The 7500-nt window shown below is 29.7% G+C and overlaps 1 long non-coding RNA gene across 1 annotated transcript in view; it reads right to left on the bottom strand.

Moving 5' to 3' along the window:
- LOC135223272 (uncharacterized) overlaps positions 1-7500 on the bottom strand; it is a 93463-nt gene that overhangs the window by 20893 nt on the left and 65070 nt on the right. Inside the window, exon 2 of the long non-coding RNA XR_010316452.1 lies at positions 7331-7412. This is a non-coding gene — a long non-coding RNA (uncharacterized LOC135223272). The remainder of the gene's footprint in view (positions 1-7330; positions 7413-7500) is intronic.

Genomic DNA, 7500 nt, shown 5'->3' with positions numbered 1-7500 from the left:
TATATATATATATATATATATTTATAGACAAATAATGAAATCCCACAATCTAACCATAACGGATGGATTCATACAGAATTAATTAAAAACTCTCCTTCCTGCACCGAGACTTAATGAAGTACCTTTTCCTTGAGGCACATTAAGTGGGGGATTTATGCGTTACATACAAGAATGACTGTTGGTGGAAAATGCTTGCCACAAAAGAAATGACTTTCCGACTCATTATCATCGTGTATTTTCCTACAGATTTACATTTGTTCGTCGTTTTCTGCAGTTAATATTACATCACATCACTGTGCGAGCGAAAGGAATCGATGAACGGACAAATATAGTATATATATATATATATATATATATATATATATATATATATTATATAGATATACACACATATATATACACACACACACACACACACACACACATATTATATATATATATATATATATATATATATATATTATATATATATATATACACATATATGTATATATATACATATATACACTATCTACATACATACATATATATATACATTTCTATATATCTATATATATATATATATATATATATATATATATATATATATATATATATATATATATATATATATATATATAATCTTAAGAATTTTTCCTTTCCCCGATATTAATTTTTTCCATTTTCACATCACACTACTAATTTGCATGTCGTCTTTATCATCTGTAATTTGGAAGAGAAAAAGAGAGTCTAGACGGAAGCTCCCAACCAGCCCGAAGAGTGCCGTCCGTCTCTTGGAGAAGGAGCCGCCATTTTGCGAGCGGAGCGTCGGGGGGGCAGTAGAACCCGACGCCATCGGACCGACGGGCATCTTTTCACTTTTCGTTTTCGCCGCCACGGGGAATCGCGACACGAGTCTGGTCTTCGGGGTCTTTTATATATATATATATATATATATATATATATATATTATATATAACAATGTCCGAATCGATCAGTATGTATCGAATTTATCACAGAGCTGTAAAACACCGAAAGTCGAGTTTATTGCTAATAAGTAGTGGATATGGAAGGTAAAACATTTCTTTCTATTTTCATATATAGTATAGCACCGGAGATTTAATTTTTTTTTTTTATATTAGTTACAAATAATAAACATTTGATTTATATGGAAACTGACTATATTAAAAACCGTGTTTAAAATGACAATACGATTTTTTTTTTATTTTTTATTTTGATATGGCAACAGTTTATAGTTCTTATATATATTATATTCACAAATAAAATGTTTGGGATTTATGAAAGAGTATGATACGGAAAGAAATGCAGTAAATATGGAAATTTTGTTCGCACTTGAAGTTATACACCAAAGTTCATAATTCTTTTATATTAATTAAGTTGAAAGATGAAACTTTTGTTTTTCACAGAAACATCACTTGGAAATCTCGATGCTCATAGTGAAGCAAAGAGCTGAATTAAAAATGCCAGGCACCAAACGATGGAAATTAGCAACTCTCATAATTCTTTGACAATTATTTATTTGTTAAAACAGAAAAAAATAACAATATTGAAAGTCATCGGTTTACCGGAATAAGCAACTATAAAGAAAATTACAAAGAAACAAAATGAAGGAACAGACAAGGTAATCTTACAAGAATTCAAACCGATAGTACAAGTTTCAAGGCGAATACAATAACATGAAATTGAAGTCAATGTAACTATCAACTTATTACCCATAAATTCTCAAAATATAATTCCGTTATGAATAAATCCCATGGCAAACAGCTCTGAGTTGCAGAGATACACATGTTGCCTACCAGGAAAAAGAAGGGGGTCTGTTGAAAAAGTGTTTTCTGTAGCATATATGATAAAAAAAATGTCATTGTCATTATATCGATGTCAGAATAAAATGGAAAAGAGGTAAACTGAGATAGTCGATATTAAGTTTTTCTTTATGTCAAAAATGATTTCAGGGAGGCATTCCTTATCCGACCGGAGGTGGAAGTGTATAATTTGAAGACTATACCATGGATAAACAAACTGCTGCTTGAGAGTGCAGCAAGAAATAAACACATCACAACAGATTTTATGAAATTCTGTGAACTATTCATCGGAAAGGATTAACCATTTTATAGAGCTAGATTAACATGAAATGATTCAAAGTTCATACTGATTAACTTTATTTCAGTTGATAAACATCGCAGAATTTAACGCTGGACAGCGAGTAGGAGACAGAGGCAATTTCCAAGATTTATGCACACGCATAGAAACACAGGCACACAGACATACGCATAAATAAATAAATAAATATATATAAATAAATAAATAAATAAATATGATAATATATATATATATATATATATCATATATATATATATATATATATATTAATATATATATATATTTTTTTTTTTTTTTTTTTTTTTTTTCTTCTTTTTTTCTTTTTTTCTTTTTTCTTCGATCCCATGAGACGACGAACTTATTATCAACTAAAAAGATTCCCCTCCGGTTAACATAGAGCGAATTGGATATTAAAGGACATTTGTAGCTTAATCCTGTATATGAATCACATGCTGAATTATATATATATATATATATATATATATATATATATATATATATATATATATATATATATATATATATATATATATATATATATATATATATAAATATAGTTGCATGTGTCAGGTGAATGTACAGCCAGCGGCCTGGAAGCCACCGACGTGCAACACAGTTGCGCGCACCCATTAATCTGTCAAGTGGGTGACAGACACAAGTCAGAAAACTATTCGTACTATATCAACTGATTAAAAGCTAACACACTATGTATTACTAAAACTACTAATATTACTAGTACCACTACTGCTACTACGTTATTCTTCGATTACTATTTCTGTTATCACATGTATCTAGAGGGAAAATAAAGTAAGGCCTTCACAAATTTAAAAATAAATCATCTTTTAAAAGAGAGCATTTCATGACAACATCATGAATTCTTAGCAATTTGATTTGAAAACACTGATACCAATAAATGAAAGCCAGAATATCAAATAAGAAAATACACATATTTCTATAATTGCATTCAGCTTAAAAGTCCGCAGTACAATGTCACCTGAATAAAGTTGTTATTATTATTATTATTAATTATTAAGAAATGATTCTTTTTTGGTTCAATGAACAACCAAACATTTGGACAACTAAAGGTGGTGACCTCAACCTCTCTCTCATCGTCTGCTGTTTCTTCATCATCTCTCTCTCTCTTCTTCTCTTCTCTCTCTCTCTCTGTATATATATATATATATATATATATATATATATATATATATATATATATATAAACATATATATATGTATATATATATGTATGTATGTATATATTATATATATATATATATATATATATATATATATATATATATATATATTATATCACCTATAAGCGTTTTCCTTAACAAGGAGGTCTATATGTATGTATATATATATATATATATATATATATATATATATAAATATATATATATATATATATATATCTTATATATATATATATATATATATATATATATATATATATAGATACATATATATATATATATATATATATATATATATATATATATATATATATATATATATATATATATATATCTATATATATCTATATTAAAATAATCATTTTAAGGGGAGCACAAGTTTTGTCACATTCTTGAAGATCAAAGGAATTGGTCTCTTGAGAATGGCAGGGAAATCGGTGAAGAAAGTGTTACGTTCTTAAGATTTTATACCACTTTCACGTGTGTTAAAACAAAGGGCAGAATACATTATTTTAAAATATAGTTGAAATAAACGAACGCATTGTGGTCGATAAAACAAATACGAGAATATCCTTGAACTCGAAATTGATATGAAAGTGTAAAAATGAAATTCTGCCAATAGACATGGACTGACAAATCGTCTAAATAATCAAAATAGCATTCGCATACAACATATAGTTTTATTGCGCACACCTATAATTTCCATGTTTTGTAGAATATAGAGATTTTAATTCTAAACAACCGAATGTCCGCCGCTTTCCCTTCATATACCACAACGAGACAAAATGTATGATGCTTTAATCTTCGTGTAAAAGCAAGTCACAACAGGTTTTTCTTTGCTACAAAATGGAACTTGGAACTAAAGTTGTCATTGAGATAAAACAAAAACTATATCATTAAGTTCACTGTGATCAGGTTCGGTAAACTCAGAAAGGTTTGGTCAGGATACAACTTATTCATTGGCATGTATTACAACGTACTAATGTAGCTTTCAAGGACATTAATAATAATCCATCACTAACAGAATGAATGATTAATTGTTTTTTTATAAATTACACTTCTTCGTCAGTTATTGTATTTTCGAAATCACTGATTATTAACTATGTGAGATAGTTTGAAGGTAAATAAACAATTTAATCATCAAGTCTAGGAATTACCTTTATGAATTATTCTAAGTTGAGGACCCGAAACAGTTGATACGAAAAGCATTTTCTTAGAAATAAGAGTTTTTAAATCTTTAATCAACAAAACATCCAATCCCAAACACAATCATTTCTTATTTGCTAAGAAAAATAATAATATCTAATATCACATAAACCACGATATATTCTTCTAATGCAAAATTGCGCACATTAAGTAAAAAAAAGCACTTTTTGAAACATTTATGTACTGTATAAAAATGGGTTTGTAATTAAAACTAATAAGCAAATCTAAGAACGCATTCAAATATACAAATTCGTGTAATATATATATATATATATATATATATATATATATATATATATATAGATATATATATATATATATATATCATATATATGGACCAAATCTATGACATCAAGGCATCAAATTGCATCAAAGCATTTTAGCTCAACAGGTACAATAGTTTGGAACTATATGTATATGTATGTTATGTATACTAATACATATATAAGTATATAAGCATAAATATAAGTTATAATATATAAGATATATATATATATATTATATATGGATATATTATTTAGTATATATATATACATTATATATATATATAAATATATATATATATATATATATATATATCTATATATATATATATTCATATATATATAGAGATATATATATATATATATATATATATATATATATTTTAAAGAAAGGTTCTTCATGTGCCGAAATCACGTGAAAGATAGAGGTGGGTGACTCTCTAAGGGATTCTGACGAGCTGCTCATGAGCTTTCTTCGTAGGTGAATGTAATGGGTAATGTTTTGGAAGTTGCAATGCTGAGGGGTGTTTTGAAGCATCTGTCCTTCCTTTCTGGGTAATGAATAGAAAACCATCCCAGAATGGGCTCACAGATACTAATCAGGACCAGATCTGCCAATCCTCTGAGTTATTCTTGGATTCCTCTCACGTTCAAGGTGCTACAAAGCGAAGATAAAAACAAAAACATAAGTTTATCATGCGTATATTTATCCACCCGTGCTTTTTCGCAGGAAAAACTGAATGAATCTTACAGATTTTATTTTCACTCTCTCAATATATTAAACGCAATTCCGTAAATCATATATTATTCTTAATTGAGTTTCAAGTTCAAATATCACTTGCACATATTTATCTTTCAGTTCACAAGCTCTTGGAAAATCCGTTTTTCCATTCCATTCTTTTGATATTAATAACTTCGAATGATTTTTGCTTTGACTCAGAAACAGCACTTATTAGCTGACCTTGCGATATGAACAGATGAAAAACAATTTAAATGAATGTAGTATGGTAAATATAAAAAATATTAAAATATTAAAATATTACGGAGCGTCAGAATTGAAACAACAAAACTGAATACAAAATGTGACAATGTAACTACATTTGTTGAGCTGCTAATGTTGCAAGCAATGATGATAAAGCTTTTGAATATATCACTGACAAAAAAAATCAGTGTTTCATTACAATAAATAATGAAAATCGAATCCCCATCAACAATAATTGCAAGTCTCCAAATTTCGTTTTAAAACCTCTACCTGGGTGAACTATTGAATATGAACGAAAGTATTTTTCAGTACACCTTCCGTCAGTGTTACAAAAGCTTGCAGATCATTTTCTATGAGACAATTTTCTTCTTAAGGAATAATCGGTATGGGGTGTTTTCTAGTCAATTTTTCTCTCAGCATTCGAATATTTCTTTGTCACAACATGGAGTTCATTCCACGTTGATCACTTAAGCACTGAGGCATTAATGACATCACGGATCTGAAATGAAATTAGTTAATAAGCAACACAGTTCCAATGTCTTGCAGTTATATTATGTCATAGGAGGGCAATTAATGACACATATAAGGGCATTATTTATCAGGGCAGGTAAAAATACGACAAAAATGCTGCTACCAACTTAAAAATCAGGGAGTCAACCTAAGATAAAAAAAAATGTACAGGTATCTCTCCTCTATCGGAATAACGAACTGCATATCATTCGTTACAATGTTTCCAACGTTACGTTATGTTTAATAATATCTATCCTTTTACAATCTAATTAAAATGAATCTCAGGTGTGGCACAAAAGACAATTAAACAGCCTCTCCCTTTAAAACACCTTATGACCAGGATGTAGGTAATATAGTCACATCATCTCGGTGGCAGCTGTAATTCGTTCGCCTGGTTTTGAAGCAACCCAAGACAATTTATCGTCTACTATTTAGGATCTTTCCAAGCAACTGCAACGTGGACCACGGGAAGCAAAACAATGGGATTAAGCCAGGACAGGCTGACTGAACTTGGTTTGGACGAGATAAGCCTATTTGGCAGAAAGAAAATAAACATTCAGAGCTAAACTGGAATGGTCAGGAACCACTGTATTGTAGAGTGGTTAAATATAGCTGGTGAGGCCAGAGACTGAGTTGCGCACCTAAACTAACAGGATCTGCTCTCTGTAATAGTTACAGTCGATTATTAAGAATTAGTCTCTGTCGCTGAATATTCTTGGCGGTTTTGATGAATAGTACCCAGTTTTCTTAGATTAAGAACTTTATAGGTGATTTCGCAGACCCAAGGATTTTTATGCCATAGTACAGGATAGTCCTTTAGGTTGAATTTAACCTTATTTGAGGATTCGCGTAAAGGAAGAGTTCATAATCTCATGAGGCATCGTTTCAAGATGACTGACATTCCCAAGGAAAGAAAGAGTTGTGACCTTGAAAACAACCTTTTCTGCTTTGGAAAGGTCAGCTGACACTGCAGTGTCACCTTACTTGACTAACTCGAGACACTATATGATGGTTTTGTAATTTTTTGATAAGTACAATAATCACTAACTCCGAATAAACGTTCGTCCACTTACTGCAGCATATATATTCCCCTTCTGCCGGAAGTTTCTTCTAGTTGTACCTTCCAAACGTGGACAATGAGGTCGCCTCATCTTCCTGCCAAGAAACAGGTAAGCATAAACGAAGAAGGTTCCACAAAATGAATAATGCATCTTGGTTAAAATACCTGATAACATAGACATTT

This window comes from Macrobrachium nipponense, chromosome 8 (assembly GCF_015104395.2).
Source record: "Macrobrachium nipponense isolate FS-2020 chromosome 8, ASM1510439v2, whole genome shotgun sequence".
Lineage (NCBI taxonomy): Eukaryota > Metazoa > Arthropoda > Malacostraca > Decapoda > Palaemonidae > Macrobrachium > Macrobrachium nipponense.
This window is presented reverse-complemented; position numbering and strand designations above follow the sequence as displayed.